Source organism: Orbicella faveolata, unplaced genomic scaffold, assembly GCF_042242905.1.
Source record: "Orbicella faveolata isolate gen_17 unplaced genomic scaffold, um_ofav_v1 contig_2, whole genome shotgun sequence".
Taxonomy (NCBI): domain Eukaryota; kingdom Metazoa; phylum Cnidaria; class Anthozoa; order Scleractinia; family Merulinidae; genus Orbicella; species Orbicella faveolata.
Window position 1 is genome coordinate 20442935 of NW_028301547.1, and position 16744 is coordinate 20459678.

The window sequence follows — 16744 nt, forward strand, 5'->3', positions numbered from 1 at the left end:
TCTTTTTCATGTCTCGAGGAACACTTGCATCAACTCGCGCTAAAACCATCGCGAAGTTCGTTGAAAAATGAAATTTGAAGACCGATTGGCAAAAATTTATTTGATACGGAAACAAACTATCTTGAAATATCAAAATTGCTTTTTCTTTGCGAGGTGGTGCACTTGTTTTCGACGGGATTTTCAGTCAATTGTTGCCTTTGAGAAATTTTGCGATCAAAATTTTCTGAAGGGTAACCTCTTTGAATTTTTCTCAAAAAAGTTGTAAGGGGAAACGCTGTGCAAATTTTTTCAAATTTTCCCGCCAAAAGTCTTAGTTTTTAAACGCGAACTTTCTCCTTCACACGTTTTAAAATAATGTAACTGATTTTCAATTGATTAATTAGTCACTTATTGTAAACCAATAAAATTAAATCAAATGAAAACAGCAAGCGGTGGTTTTTATTGTGTACATTATTTTAAGCATTGTTAGAAAATATTAAAGACAATAAAAATACTACAACTAATAGAAGTCAATAATTATACACTTAAGTCAATTTAAATTCATTACAAACAATTTGAATAAGTAAATAAAAAAAGTTGCGCTTTTAAAAGGGCCTGGTAACTAGTCAAAATGTAGGCTATCTCTTTTACTATTTTTTGACTATGTAGGATTGCCAAAAAGAAAAAAAATTCTGCGCTTTTGAACAGAGTCTAGCCAGAAATCAAGCGTATACTTTGACTTTTGATGGAAAAAACTCCTACATACTGCAAGATTTTTTACGCCAAAAGACTCGGTACATTTTTGACTCAAAACCAGACGCCATGTAAAATTGCAGACTTTTTTTTCTAAGGACAATTTTTTTTTCACTAAAAGACTTAGTTTTTTTTTCGATATTTTTTCTTGGCCCTTTCAAAAGCGCAACCTTTTCATCAATTTAATGCGTCCTCGGAAAATAGAAAGATGTGAGTAAGTTTGTGAAATAGATACCAGACAATTAGACAGTAATTTCGACGAGTTTAATGACGAGACTTCAAGGCTGAAAATTCGGACTGCGAAAAACTAATCCAGGTAAAGCTAACATTCTACCTTAATTTTAAATCTACAAACGTGAAATACAATTCACTGCTTCCTCGAAAACTGGCAAGATACAAGACACTAATCTGACAATAATTCCAATGTCTTCTTTTGACTCTTAAATTTTGTGCTGTGAAATCACTAATACGAGCTCCGCCCTAACAATCTTGTCGCAAGAAACTCAAACTTTGTCTTGTAAATCTACCTTACATTTAAAACGTGATCCACTGAAGAAACATCTAAACGAAGTTTTTTGCTTTCCTTTACTTTGTCCATGTCAATGTCGCTGAACGTTCACTTGAGACGGCAGCCTAAAAGAAAGATGAATATAACGCCTATCAACAACGGGTATACATGTACTGAAACCAAAAGACAAAAATATACATACAGTGCATACTTGACTAAAGTTTACAAGTTAATTCTCTCATTGGGAATGCGCTTGTCGTTTAGTTATATCATCATAGAAATACCCGAAGTTTACATACTGATATAGGGACCTTACGCATTTATTTGGAACTATCCAGTGTTTGTCAGTATTAAAAACTTGCTCCTGCTGAATATGCTACGTTCAGTTCCAAATAGAAATACGCAAAATTAGCCGTTGTGGTTCACGTTCTCCAGACAGCGCAGAATTTGGCCATTTCACGTTGCTGTTTTGCAGAGGACGGTAAAGAAATATGCTAAGAATTATAACTCACGTGCACAACCACTGGTTTGCTCATTAAACCTTTTGTTTGGTGACGTTATCGTTGCTGTTGCCGTCGTATTTTGCGCAAGGTCCCTGTTAAGAACAACTTACATGTAAAACGCGGACAAATAGCAACACGAAACAAATAGCACCGGCTAAAATGTAGGATTCTAAAATTAACCTTCATTTGTAACGTTTGCAGACGAAAAGCTCACGGGCAAGATATAATAGCACCCTCAAAATTTCGCGCCAAAAAATAGCAATATTTGCATTTTCTCCTTCAGGATGAATTCATACGCGGTTAAAAGTCACCAATCTTTAAATAACTCGTGAAATTTTTGACAATAAAAAGCTCTTGGGTAGCTTCACATTATTACAGTTAGTATTATGTAATTTGTCGGAGCTTATGCAAAACTACAAGCAAAAATTGAAATATTTACACAAGCGAATAGCAAGACAAAGTTGCTTTAAAATTCAAACTGTTGTTCAAATGCAATACTTGTGAAAACAAGCAAAAACCATTTTCGAAGAGGTACGTGAAGACGATTACTGAATCACAATAGGTTTTACAATAATCTACAGGTTATTTAAGATTTTCTCTTGTTCAACTTTGATCTGACAAGTTTTGACAAGACGGCTTTAAAGAAATTAAGACTGAAAACGACTTTCACTTTGACAGCTATTTCAGGAACATTTCCCAGTGGTGTCTGAAATCCCAGAGGAAAATTAACGGTGAAAATACTAAAAATTTCATGGCAAAAAATAAATAAACAAATAACTCCGTGATTTGAACTGCACAGTTATGAAGCATTTCTCTCCCACTATTAAAGTTCTATCATACAAATATGAGACTGACGTTTGTAACAAAGAAAGTTATTTCACGTGCACTTTCAGGACATATGCAGTACTGCCATGTCTTACCGTTATGATGCTTTATAATTTGGTTGTAGCTTTAAAATCTATGGATAGGGTCCCTATGTTTGTACATTTAAATTGAACCTTTGCAGTATTTTTATGTACTTCCTATAGCAAAGTAAAATTAGGTACATTTCTTACTTTGGCACTCTTGAAAATGGCAAAGTACATGATCTTTTTCAACTAGCACTTCACGTCTAAATTTCTAGGTTGTCTGGTGTTCTTTGCTGTAAATTTCTCTCAGTTTTTGTTCTGAGAATTTGGTGATATATATCAAGACAATATCCTACCGTTCATAACCTTTCTTTTCACTGCTTAGTCCTTACTCAGAGTCCTTAGTCAAGAAACAAATTCTCCTTACTGGTTTTGAGTTATTTAGACAATTCCTTTTTGAGATAACTCTTTAAATACTCCTCAAAGTTCCTTCATGATCATGTTTGAGACCGTCAAGAGAAATTTTAAGCTGATCACTCATGAGGCCTAATGGCTAAGGAAGCACGGATACATGAACTGGAAAGCAATTGGTCGTTGATCAAATTAGGCCCCTTGTCTCACGATTTGAATATTCATCGACAGCAGTACCTCAGGCATTCTATTCTTAAGCAAGGTTTGTATAACCGAACCCTGAAGAGTTGTGTCCGGTTAGTCATGCAACAACTCAAGGGTGTCTTGAAATATCTGAACAGTGAAACAATAAAATCTCTATTCGTTTACCTTTCTTGCCTGCATTGTCTACAATTATTCCTAGTACATGTAGCAAGTGATTAAAAATAATATTGTGACTCACCTAATAAGGGATCCAAAGTCTTAATTTGATTCTTTTTCTTCTCGAGTCTCGGCAAATAGCTTTTACTGTTTCTTCTCCGTTTTGTATCTAGTAAGGAACAGGAAATGTTCTTACCTTTAGGACATCCTTTATCTTTTAATTTCAAAACTTACACCATTAAAAAATACACCATCAGATTTTTTGCCATTCAACCATACAAGGGCAAGTTCAGAAAATGAAGGTAAGGTTAAGTCTTCATCAGGCCAAGTAGTCCAAACCAACACAGCTTATCCAGGTCTCTGTTGCATTTATTGATAAGGCATATTTTTATTCCACCTGGATGGGATGCTAGTCTGCCACAGGGCTAGCAACCAGTATTAAATTCACCCAGTACCCATTTGTACACCTAGGTGGAGAGAGGTAGTGTGAGAGTTAAGTGTCTTGTCCAAGGAAACAACACACTAGACCCTAACCATTGGCTCAAACCCAGACTGCTTGATGTGCAGTTCAGTACACTAAACATGAGACCACTGTGTCCTTCCAGCTCCCACAAAACAATTAATTTCACACCCTAACTTCCCCTGAAGGGTGACAAAGATGAACAGCAAAACAGTTATAACATCTCACCAGTAGTGTGCACTGTCATTCCTAGTATATGTACATGAAACTAAACACAAAGAACATGTGACTCACTTAATATGGAATCCAATGCTCCATTGTGATTCTTTCTCCTCTCAAGTCTCAACACATACTTTTATGGTTGCTTCTCTGTTTTGTATCAAGTCAGAAACAGAATGTGTCACGGCAAGTAATTTAAAACACCTCACCACCAGCTTGTACTGGTTTTGAAGGCATAAAGTGATAAAAAGTATTTCTCCTCTCCCCCACCCCCTAGATGGGACACTAGTCTGCTGGGTGAGTCTCCAAAACAGAATTCACTAAGTACCAATTGTACACCTGGGGTAACTTGAAACAGAGCTCCCGTTAACCCACAGGTGTGCATCTTATTTGCACAAAAAATAAAGAGGACGCACAGTTTTTTTGGCAAAGTGTGTCCTTGGGATGCAGGAAAAAAGTTCCGAAAATTTTTGATAAATAGGCAAAGGACCCCTGAAAAGCAAAAAGAACCCCCAACTCTTTGGAACTGGGGGTCCCAAGGACCCTTAACTATCAAAACCAGTGGGAACTCTGCCGAAAACACTGACCCCTAGTCCTGGTCCGTACCCCCACTACAGACCAGGACACCGGACTACCCTACGAACTGGTCCACGGACTACCCCTAAGGACCCCCTCTAGGGACCACCCCAAAATAAAATAAAAATAATGAATAAAGGTTTCACTTATGAGTTGTCTAATAGATTATTTGTGTAGGTGAAATTTCTAGCATTACATTGTGCACATTTAACAGACTTGCCGGTTTTTAAAATCCCAAAAATAAGGTCTAAAAGCTGTTTCGGCATAAGGAGAGCTGCTGGCAAAAAGAGGGAAAGTTTTTACCTTCCATTCCTGGCTATGGATCTGACATGGAAGATGTTTTTAGGTCATTTAAGCTTGATTGTGTCTGTAATTCTGCTGAGCAAATTGTGAAACCTGGAATGAGTTCATGAACCCATGGGAGAATGGACTAAACAAAATGGCAAGGGAAGGAGCACAAATTTCAAGGCTACCATCCAACTTTCCCAGCGGCTTCCTGGTCTTCCATATATAGCCACAACAAAGGAAATGGCAATGTGCAATGATGTAACTTGCGCCCGAGCCTAACCCCAAGTCTGTCACATTTGCACAATGCAACATTCAAAATTTCCCCAACACAAGTAATCTAATAAAAAAACCCGTTAGTGAAATCTTTATTTACTCATTATTTTTATTCTATTTTGGGGGTGGTCTGTGGAGGGGTTCCGTAGTAGGGGTCTGGGGACTGAGGGTCAGTGTTTTCAGGTCCCAATCACCTGGGTGGTGAGAGGCACTGAGAGAGCAAAGAATCTTGCCCAAGACAAACCAGACTGCTCGATGTGCAGTCCAGTGCACTAACCACTAGACCACCATGTCTCTTCAATTTCCAAAATAACAATACATACACTGTAAAGAAATTGGTCCTTCCTCCCATAAATGAAAATTCATCGACAACAGTACCCCAAGCACAGCCAGAATATCTCATCACATAAACGTAACAAAAGATTCTTGAAACAGCTGAACAACATTGAAACAACCACTTCAGCATTCATTCATTTTTGCCAGCATTGTGTGTTACTGTCCCTAGTACAGGTGGGAGAAGTACAGTAATAGTAGCAACTACTCCGACGAAACAAAGAAATCATGACTCACGTTGTATGGGATCTGATGTTTGAAAGTGAGCTTCTTTCCTCGTAAGTCTCAGTACATAGACTTTCTTCTTACTTCTCTGTTTTCTATCTGGTAAGAGACAGCAAAAGCAATCAGGTTGATTTTTTTTGGTCTATTTCTCCACTTCTTTCGAAAACCAAAACATCTATTTAAAAAAAAAAGAAACGTGATGTCTGCGCTGCTGAAAGTAACCATTTAAGTTCGCATCACGTCAAAATCCACCTTCAAAGGATTTGCTCGACTGTAACCTGGAACTGGGAAATGCCAGAATACATGTACTTAAACTACTAAAACCCACAACACAAAATTACTAAAACCCTGAATGCATAAAAAATCCTAAACTCTGCATTAACAAAACTGGGAACACAAAATTACTAAAACTATAAACACATAAGAACACATTGTAAAGCACCTTTCCTTGCATCCTTTGTGTATTAATTTATCCGATGTTACTGTTACATTTAAAGCTGAATTAAAGAAAGTAATGAACAGTTTTGTTTCTTGAAGTGGCTGCAATATATATGTAACGTAATCTAGTGTTGTACTCAGGGAACAGTGAGTTCTGGCCAGTGCCCATTGCACCCCATGGGCACAACTTTCCCCACCTCTTCTTTCCTGCACCTGAAGTGTAGGTCCCCATTTCATGTTGTTCGACAGTTCACAGCACATGCTGTTGTTCAGTCATGTAAATGAACTTGGGACAGCACCAGTTATGAGACATATTTTTTTGTTTATTTTAACATTTCCTGCACAACATAATTTAGTCTGCTGTGAACCACGAACACTGTGACACGAAAACACCAAATGCCTTGTTGTCTTACAGCCTTTCCTGTAAAACTGTGAACACCAGAGAAAATTTCTGGAATATTTATTGTTTTGCGACCAATCAGATGCAAGATGAAACCACAAAAGGTAACTGCCAAAACGCAACATAGATTAGTTGCGACTTGACATGAAACAACGAACTGGCTTTTTCTTCCACGACAGATCTTCAGTTTTACCATTTTCAAATACTGAAATTGTTCTTTTTCTATTTCAGCTTATTTATAAGCAAAGAATAGATATGAACGATATATTAGTGGCAGCACTGAAACCTGGAACGGCAAAATGCAGGAACGCCAGAATACTTAAACCCAGAACACAAAATTAATAAAACCCGAACGCATAAAAAATCCTAAATGCCGAATTAATAAAACCGGAAACAGAAAATATTATTACTTAAACCATAGACTTTCTAAAAGTCCTTTCATATAATTTTTTCCTCGCCTGTGTTGAACTTTCACATTGCTCGAGGGAGATAAAAGCAAAGGTTGACTTGTGCCAAGTCTACTAAAACAAGGAACACATCAGAAACCCTAACGCCGGATTATCCCGGCTTAAGAGTCACATTATTCGCAAAATAAAGGATAATGCATGGTTCAATTCCACCTGTTACTATCCTCCCCTGGGCATACCCCAGGGGATTTGACATTTTTTTCTTATTCAGCGGCCTATTCCTCACTCCTGGCCACAAAAAAAGAGACAATTTCCCGTCCCCGGGACTCCTATCTATCTCAACTATGTCTCTATGTGTAATAAAAGTGTGGCAATATTGGCTGCTGTACAATTATAGCAAAAATGGACGTTTTGTCACGAATGCAACACTTTTCTAGGGTTTCTTGAACATGGGATGTTACATTAAGCTGAAACTATCTTGGATAAAACAAAAAACAGGGGGTCCTGACAAAATAATGTCACGTGAAATGGCGGAGGCAGGCGACACCCTCTTTGAAGGTCTCTTCAGTATATTTAAGAACAGTATTCAATGCGGCCTCCACCCGAGTGACTGGAAAATTGGAGAAGTAATCCCAGTTTTCAAGAAGGGGTCCAAGTCAGATTGTGCGAACTATAGACCTCTGACGATGCTAAATTTAAACAGCAAAATCTTAGAGAGTATTGTTTGCGACTCTCTAGACAATCATCTCGAGATGCATAGCCTTGTTCACTCAAACCAATGGGGGTTCAAGAAAGGAATCTCCACTGAATCATTACTCGTCTATCTCACTGAAACATGGAAAAAGGCAATTGATACTGGCCACAAAGTCGGAGTACTATTTATTGATTTCAAAAAAGCTTTTGACACCGTTGACCACAACATCCTTCAACTCAAATTATCAGCTGCAGGAATATCAGGTGGTTTCCATGAGTGGATCGTAAGTTACCTCTCAAATAGATGCCAATTTGCCACAGTAAATGGAGTAAGATCTGGGCTGTGACCAGTCAATATTGGGGTCCCTCAAGGTTCCCTCCTAGGTCCTAGACTTTTTGCAATTTATGCAAATGATTTACCCAACTCGTCCGCAACTGGATTTATTCATATGTTTGCCGATGACACCACCGTGTATTACATTGGGAAGGACGTTGAAGAAATAGTGGATGCGTTAAACCGAATATTAATTGATTTTAAAAGCTGGTGCGACCAAAATCGCTTGACTGTTCACACTGGCAAGATGGAAGCAATACTAATCTGCAAACACGCATTTGTCGGCCCTATGAGACCACTGATATTTGGCAACTCATACATATATTTCACCTCCAAATCTACCTGCTTGGGTGTTGTAATCGACCACAACTTGAACTGGAAACCTCAAATTAAAATGCTCCACTCCAAATTTGGAGGAAAACTAAAATTCCTAAAGTCTATGAAAGGACTGCCTACCTGTGTTCTTGAAGAAATCTATTAAAAAGGCATTGTTCCAAGCATAACCTACTGCATTGCCATATGGGGATCCTGTTCATTGTCTTCATTTAATGACCTAGAGCATTTACACATAAAAGCTGCAAAACTAATCCATAAACTCCCTAGTGGAACTCCTGATTGTGATGCCCTTAAAAGGGCTAAATGGAAGCCATTGAGTTACATCTACAAGCGGAGGCTCGCATCGATAATGTATCAGGTGCATAATGATATTCTACCGGAGCAGCTTACGGCCCTACTTGGAACTCGCACAAATGAGACTAGTTACAAATTAAGGCGCTCGAATGACTTCTTGCTAGCACGTTATCATAGTGAACTCGGAAGAAATAGCATAAGGTATAGAGGCCCTATAGTGTGGAATTCCATCCCAACATTCATAAGAAACGTTACTTCTCTTCAGCTTTTTAAAGAAAAACTTAAACTAGCCTCAAAAACATTAGACCAAATACAGTTCGAGAAAGAGGCGTGCCTTATTAAATCTAAGAATAGTGCATTTTTATTTTTTTAAAACACTCTTTTTTATACTTAATTTTAATAGAAATGTAAATTTTAAGTCATTTTAAATTATCTTTTAGTAGCTTTTGAATCCAAAGGATGTATTTTTAATAATTTTAGATTTTAGTTCTTAGGTATATATTTTATGGCAGGTCCACACCAGCCCTCTGGGTTGCCAGACGCAGACCTGCCTCATCAAAAATATATGTATGTATGTATGTATGTACGTAGAGTAATATAATTATATATACCATATATTGAAAAAAGAACTGATTTATATTCCATACAACATTGACAATCCAAAAGGTAAATAGAATACTGAATCATGTATAATATTTTGAAGTGTTTCTTAAGCAAATGAATACTTTCAATATAAAAGCCGTGTAAAAAGCTATTATAAAAAATCTGACTTTCTTAAAAGGTTGTTGAAACAATAGCTGCCAATTCCATATGATCAGAGGACTAAAACACATTTCCCTCAACATAAAAGTATTGCATTGCACTTGTCAAAATGCACGCTTTTTTTCTGAGTCAGTTTTTGACAGCTGTCAATCAAAATGACAGGTGTTAATCAATCATTGCAGGTTCATGTAATCAAAATATTGAGCAAGTCATTGACATCGTTTGCATCATCCTGCCAAATACCACATAATCACCTTTAAAGGAGAAGGTCACTCCAAAAAGCCTACTTTTCTTGTCTTCACCTATGGCAAGTAAACACTCTGCTTTTCCACTCACCAAAGTTTCAGCCTCTGAAGTGCCCAATATCCTGAAGAAATTCTCGAAAGAAGCGACTTTAGAGGCCGCGATTTTGAAATTGTCTAAGCAGCCAGGCTGTGTTTATGTGATGTCATTCCGTCCCACTTGAAGTTGGTGGGAAGAAGAAACTGACTTGGCATCCTTAACAAGGTCAGCAAAATCTATTTTTCCAAGCAATACTACACTTCACTATCTTCAATGCTATCATTTTGGAGTTTGGAGCATGTTTGGCTCAAAATAATATGGCTCAAGAGCAGCCATAACCCAGAGAGGTAGTTAAAAGGTTTGTTGGAAGCCATTTGGACAAAATCTCTTGGACGGAATTGACGTCACAAAAATGTGGCCTGGCTGCTGAGTACTGTTCAAAATGGACAGATACAGTGCCACTGGCATGTGATTGACACTTCTTGAATGGTGTGAGGCCCGCTCTTCCCATCAGGAAAGGGCAGTGTACACAATAGGTTTCATCACAAAGATGTAAATATGCCACTGAACCATGGCCCACAGACCTTTCATTGGATAAATGAGGACCTGTCTGGACTTCACCTCTCCAAAGCCTATGGGCTTCACACAACAAGGGGCAACTTTAAATTTCACCATTTTTCCAAGCAGTTTAGGTAGGAGTCAGGAAGTCATCATGCCATTCTAGCTTCTGTTCTGCACAAAGGTGTTGAAGCAACTTCTTAGCAGTAAGAGTGAATGATGCAGAAAATTCTAAAGGGCCGTAGATGGAGGATACAATTCAAAGTATTCTTCTTTTTGTGAGTGTTTTGTCCTAAATGGTAATGTGAAATCTGAAAGTGTCAGACTAATGACACACCACTGCACACCAAGAGTCTGGTCAATAGGCAGCTCATCGTAGTTTAGATCCAACATTTTAACATCTTTGGACTGTTGTTCTTAAAAATGGACTCAAGGACATTCTGTTGGTTGCAGACGAACTTGGTAAGACAAAATCCACCTTCAGAGCATGCATGATGCAAACTTTCGATTTGTTCCTTGGCTTTGGTTTCTGTGCTGAGGCAGTCATCTGCTTAGAAGTTTAGGTGATTCGTCCTTGCAACAGCACTCCCAAAGTTTTCTCCAGTATCACTTTCTGTCATTTGTAGGGCGTAGCTGGAGCAGCTTGGGGTAGAGACAGCTCCAAAAGGGTGAACAGTTATTAGGTATTTCACAAGTCCGTTGGAGTAGTTGGTTGTTAAGGGATGTCCCAGCAAACTTGCTGCATTGAAGTCGAAAACAACACTGATATTCCTGGTGTTTTAGGGTGGTAAACCCTGGGCATGATGGAGATGTTCTCTGCCTTACCAGAATCTGTCTTCAGAGCTTCTTGAAGGACCTTCTCTGCATAACCTTATACTAATGTTAATTTGTGTTGATGCCAATATAAGCATATTGAAATTAAGATATCAGATTGGAAAGTTCATTCTTTATACTTAACGTATAAATTGTTTTTGTCACACAGTAACTCAGTGATGTCCAAAGGTTTGTGGGAAACTGCTTTTAATGCAGTGATTTGGTTGTTTTTGAGATGCCAAATAACTTCTTGGCTAGTCAAGGCAGAAAGCATTTACTGCAAAAGTTGTCCATGTAAAACCATGTTCTTAGAGTTGTCATAACCTATAACACCTATTATGGCTGAGGTGGCTGAATATGATTGACACAACCTTGACGTTGCAGGTGAACTTGCTTGTTGGCTGTAAAATTCCCCCACAAGGCCTGAGTTTGTTACAGGTGTAGAAATACAGGAAGCAGGTCACAGAGACTATAATGACAGCACTGGCTAGATGTAAATTTTTGAAGTATAGTCATTAGACCCTCTGTAATGCCATTTTGCAAAGTTCATTAGCAAAGAAAATGTGCAAAGCATCACTGACAGGACACTAACACAGGCAGGCATGGTTTTTGCCCAATGTTTGCATAGGCAAGGGTTGAAGCCCAAACAAAACAGATATTCACAACTTTCAGTGTGATGTGATGTGTGCTTTAAGGGCCCATTAACCAATTCATGTGCGCGCTCGCGCGTGTTGCTAAGGAGGTGAAATTTCACTTCTGGTTACTTACGTCAGCCTGACCGCGGAAAATAATAATAACTCAAAAACTTACAAATTTGCATATATTTTAGATGTTTTTCTTTGTGTTTCACAAAATGTAAAGTAAAAAAAGTACAAACAAAGACAAAATAAGAGAAAGACAGAAAAACAAGAGCAATAGAAAGAGAAAAACTAACTCCGTGTGGCTTTGTTTGATCTTACCGAAGTGCACTGGTAGTGTAAACTGCGCACGCGTTGATAGGGTAACTTTCAATAGATATCTGGCGCACTTCCGGTTTCTTTAAATGCTATACAGGAAACATGGTTTTTCCTTAAATCCAGCCTTTTTCGCCGAATTTCGATTAAAGCCAATGTCGGAAACATAGCTATGCATTCCTTTTTCAAAATCAAACTTTTTTCAGAAAATTACGAACTTTTCAATATTTTGAAATCCTCTCAAAATCTGACATTTTAAAAATGAAACAAAATCGATGCATAGCGTAACGAGGATTTAAATTAAAGTATTAAATCAATGGAAAAAATCCTGATAAAGTAATTTGCCTGGGAGCCTTTGCATTTTTTCTGTATTAGTCACATGACCATAGGCGTGGCCTGATGACATCATCAATAGTGTTACTGATCATGAAAAAGTTAAAACACATGAAATGACTCTGAACTAACCAAAAATGATGAGGTTATATGAGAATAAATTTTCCTTAGCAACGGCTTGCAAAGATCGGTTAATGGGCCCTTAACATTTATGCCAGTAAATTTATTTTAATAATAATGTATTTTTTATTGCAAATGGACCAAGTCAGTATACCCAAAGAAACATGCAGTCCAGCTTTATCCACTGCATAGCCTGTGAGCAAGCTTTAGCGTTTTGGGCCAGGGACCCTGGCAGTGAACCCATGAGAGAGACACGTGAGATGAGCCGGTGTGCAAAGTGCGCCTGTGAGTCGAGACCCTGCACAAAAGCAATTGAATTTTCAATTCTGCCCCTTAGGCACTGACAATTAGGTGCCAAATCCTCATGTGCCAAGTATCAAATGATCAACCACTAGAAACTAAGGAAAATGTAAACAAACATGACAACTTGTTACACCTGGGAGTTTATTAGAAACATGAATCTTTCATGGATGGCACAGGAACTCCAAAGAAAATTGTCAAAAATAGAGCAAATGATTGTTGCCGTGTATGTAAGTGTTACTTAAACATCAAGTACAGTGCAGGGGTATCTGGTTGGAAAGCAACGGAAAACTTGTTTTAAGTTTCCAGTTGGGATGGTACAGTAGCTGCGGCAATGTGCTGGCAGTGTTCAGTCAAAACATTGGTCTAACATTTGTGAAGTCTGAGAGTTTTCCAGACAACAATTGTAATCCATGTGGCCACAAAACAAGAAACTTGTACCAGCTTTTCACTGAAATTGAAGTTGCTACAAGCTGTGATGATGCAAAGGTGAAGAGTGCTGTTCGAAGCACACGTCAACTACTGACTTCTGTTTCCACACCAGATTGAAGTCTGATAGCCTGCGAATGCAGGCATATTTCCAGCTATGGCCTGTCTGTGATTAGGAAGGTATCCAAAACAAAACCGAGAGAACCTGCCAGTCTCTTTGAGTGCGATCGAACCGGAATCAACAAACAAAGATTTGCTCCTTCAAAACACGAACAATGACGATCTACTTGGTTAGGCTCAACTAGGGTGAAGGTCGTCATTGTTTATCCAAGCAGGCGTGTAGTTGTTAGAATGCCAGTAGACAAATTTTAAACTGTCTTGGTATTTATTATTTTTGTAGCAACAATGGTGCCTGTCACTTCTGACCAATCAGAATGCTCCATTCGTGGACGAACGGAGGAACCTCAAAACTCAATGGCTTTCATGCAGGCTCTAGTTTCTAAGCTTCCAACGTCATTCCTTCGAAACGCGCCTCATTTGTAAACTTGCTTGTGCGCCAAAACGAAAAGCCAGATAGCTGTGCTAGATAGCTGTGCCAGATAACTTCACAGCAAATACTCAACTACACATGCCAGAGGCAATCATCAGCTGACCAATAGCAGATCTCCCAGTTAACTCTGATTATTGGTTATCTTATTTTATTAATAGCTATTGTTATCACTTACCTACCAATCATAGTTTCCATGTTGATATCATGTCTTGTCTTGAAAATCTAGGCTCCTTTCAGTTTGATGTTTCATTCTGTAGGAACAAACAAAAGTACATTTATGAGGTGACGGCTTAAAGTAACTGTATTACATACATTCATTCTTTATTTAAAATTGAAGTCTGAGTGACTATACAAACTTCAAGCTGTTCTCTACAATTACTCCATTTTGCACTCTGCACCCTCAATGTGCATGTGTCATTGACTAATCAGAACTCGCAAATTATTTGATAATCCTAGCTATAACAAATTTATCACTCATCAGTCACTTGGGAGTGCAATAACAGGTATCCCGTTGCAATGCTTGTTTTTGCAATTGGATGTGTAATTGGATACCCACACCATTCACATGCCACTTATTTGCATTTCCTCTTAAGTAACATTTTCTATAGTCACTGTGTTAAAATCTTATGGATACACTACAGAGTTTTGTGCTCAAAAGAAGTTCCCTTAACACTTTTTTCAATCTTGAAACTGGTTATTGATAGGATTATTAGTAATCGTCCTCATTCCAAGTGCTTTTTAGATTTGACATTTATACTCACCCAGTTACTGACCCTGAATTGTGCTCAACTCAGTCTAATAACAAACAAGTTATTGACCAAGCATAAGGTCAAGATGGCTGGATATTAGCAGTGTTTTCATTAACATCTTCAGCAGGAGGGTAACTGGTTTTCACAGGTGGGCAAACCTTTCTCAACTGAACTTCTTTTTAGAAAACCATTCCTCTAGATGGTCAAATCAGGCGGAGAATATTGACTGTACAAACTTTCAATTTGCCCGGTTCCTGGCCCTTTTTGAAATCCCCGTAATGGCCAAGTTCTTTCTTTTGGGCCAAAACAGAGTCAAGGTCTATAAACATGCAAAAACGAACAAGGCCAATATTCAGCATCTTGACCGACCAAGCCTACCGGTAGTCGATAAAGAAATCATTATAAATAGAGAACACATTTTTCTTGTGGGACAGACCCATTTTTCTTGTGGGACATACTCCCTTATATGGGCTATATAGGTATGTGCAGCCGGAAAGGGTATTAATTTTGGCCAATTTGGTCTCAAATAGGATATGGCTTTTGTACTCTATTCTTGAATTGGATATGTTTTTTTAGAAGAAGCTAGTTTTTCATCATTATCGATAAGACCATAAAGAAAAGCCCTTCAAAAATTATGTTTAGGGCAACTGTACCAGCCATAACGGTCATCAGTAGGGTATCAATTTTTGGTCTGGTCATAAATACGGTAGGGGAAATCGCAGATTTTGGTTATAAATCTAATAGTGTAGGGGTTTTGGGAAGCAGGCTGCACACCCCCACCAAATTTTTCTGGGAGTACCCCAGGCAGAGATGTCAACCCAAAAAAGTTGAAATCCAGAAGATTACCAATTGTACCTTTTTCTGACCCTAAAAAAGTTGCTCCAAGTAGAGATCTGCCAATTAAATCTCAAAAAATGCATCAAATATCCAAAATGTTTTCCCTACAATGCCAAAATTTGGCCAAAATATGTCTGAAAAGTGTATTTTATGTGCTTTTATTCATATTATCTGGGAGATGTGGTGACCCGTATGGGAGAGCGGGAGATTTGGTCCGTATCTGGCAGACTCCCAGATAATCCAGGAGAGTTGGCGTAGATGCCCAGGGATACCAAAGCACATAAACCCTACATGGCAAGATAGCACCATCTTGCCTGCTGGGGTAGCCAATCACAGCCCAAGATTTGGCTAATCCTGTCTGGTCAGAGAGCTAGCCATATAATAATAATACTAATGTAATGTACGGCTAACTAGACCTTTATTCAGGGATTAGGCCATCCCCCATTTTCTCTCTGTTTAGCGTTGTCCAACCGACCCAGATTTTCGCGTTTTCAAAAAAAAAAGTCACACAGAAGACAATGAAGGCAATAACACATTATTTCAAACAATTGTCACTTTAATCTGAAACATAAGCAATTTTTTGCCTCACAGATTTTTAGTTTTTCCCTGTTCTCGTTTGATATTAACGACGACGTCGACTTTTTCCTTCCTCAATTGCCGCGAGGTTGACTTTGTGACCACACCTTGTTGTTTCCAGGCTCCACGGATGTTATGCTGAGGTACCGGGCCACCTACCTACAGACTCCTTTTCCAATTTTATTGTTGCTTTTTTTTCTTTTTCTGACCGACTGACCCAAAATCAGGAAACGCATTCGACAATAAACAAAAAAAAAGGGGGGGATGGCCTTAGTACTAATTTGATTAGAAGGATAACATCAACAGGGAGTATCAATAAGGGCCAGGCACCAGGAAAATTGACCAGCTGTGAGGATGATCTTGCCCACCTGGTTTGACCATCAAGAGGAAAGTTTTTCTTATGAAGAAGTTCAGTTCAAAAAGTTTTCATCTACCTCTGAAAACAAGTTGCCCTAATAAAAACGTTATAATGAAAGCCCTACAATTTAGCTTCCAGCTAGGTTCAAAATTATGCAGAGCTATTGGTTTTTGAACACTACTTGTTATGAAGACCAACTCTGTGATCATGATAAAATAGCTTATTTACTGCCTGCGGTATTGAAGCCCTAATGAAGTGTTGTTATTGCCATGTGCTCAAAATTCGCCTTCTAAAAACGCTTCCTTCCCTTTGCATTAACTTCTGCAAGTTAATTTTCAATTTGAAGGAATAAATCTTACAAATGATAATATACGAACAAGCCACAGAAGGGCAAATGAAAACAGAAAACGCCATGCGGAATATCTTGCTTACCTTGCCAGTGAAACACCCGCCATATTTCGAAGACATCAGGTTTCTGGACACGTG

At 38.4% G+C, this 16744-nt stretch overlaps 1 long non-coding RNA gene across 3 annotated transcripts; it reads right to left on the reverse strand.

The window, feature by feature from the left end:
* Positions 1–420: 420 nt before the first annotated feature.
* Positions 421–16744, reverse strand: LOC110043254 (uncharacterized). 3 transcript variants are annotated; one of them, XR_016207392.1, is made up of 7 exons: positions 16691–16744; positions 13914–13989; positions 5749–5835; positions 4117–4191; positions 3445–3531; positions 1753–1835; positions 421–1365 (listed from the first exon to the last, which is right to left on the reverse strand). It is a non-coding gene; the product is annotated as an uncharacterized LOC110043254 (long non-coding RNA). The 3 variants fall into 3 exon arrangements; XR_016207391.1 differs by lacking the exon at positions 1753–1835 and having other exon boundaries at positions 13918–13989; XR_016207390.1 differs by lacking the exon at positions 1753–1835.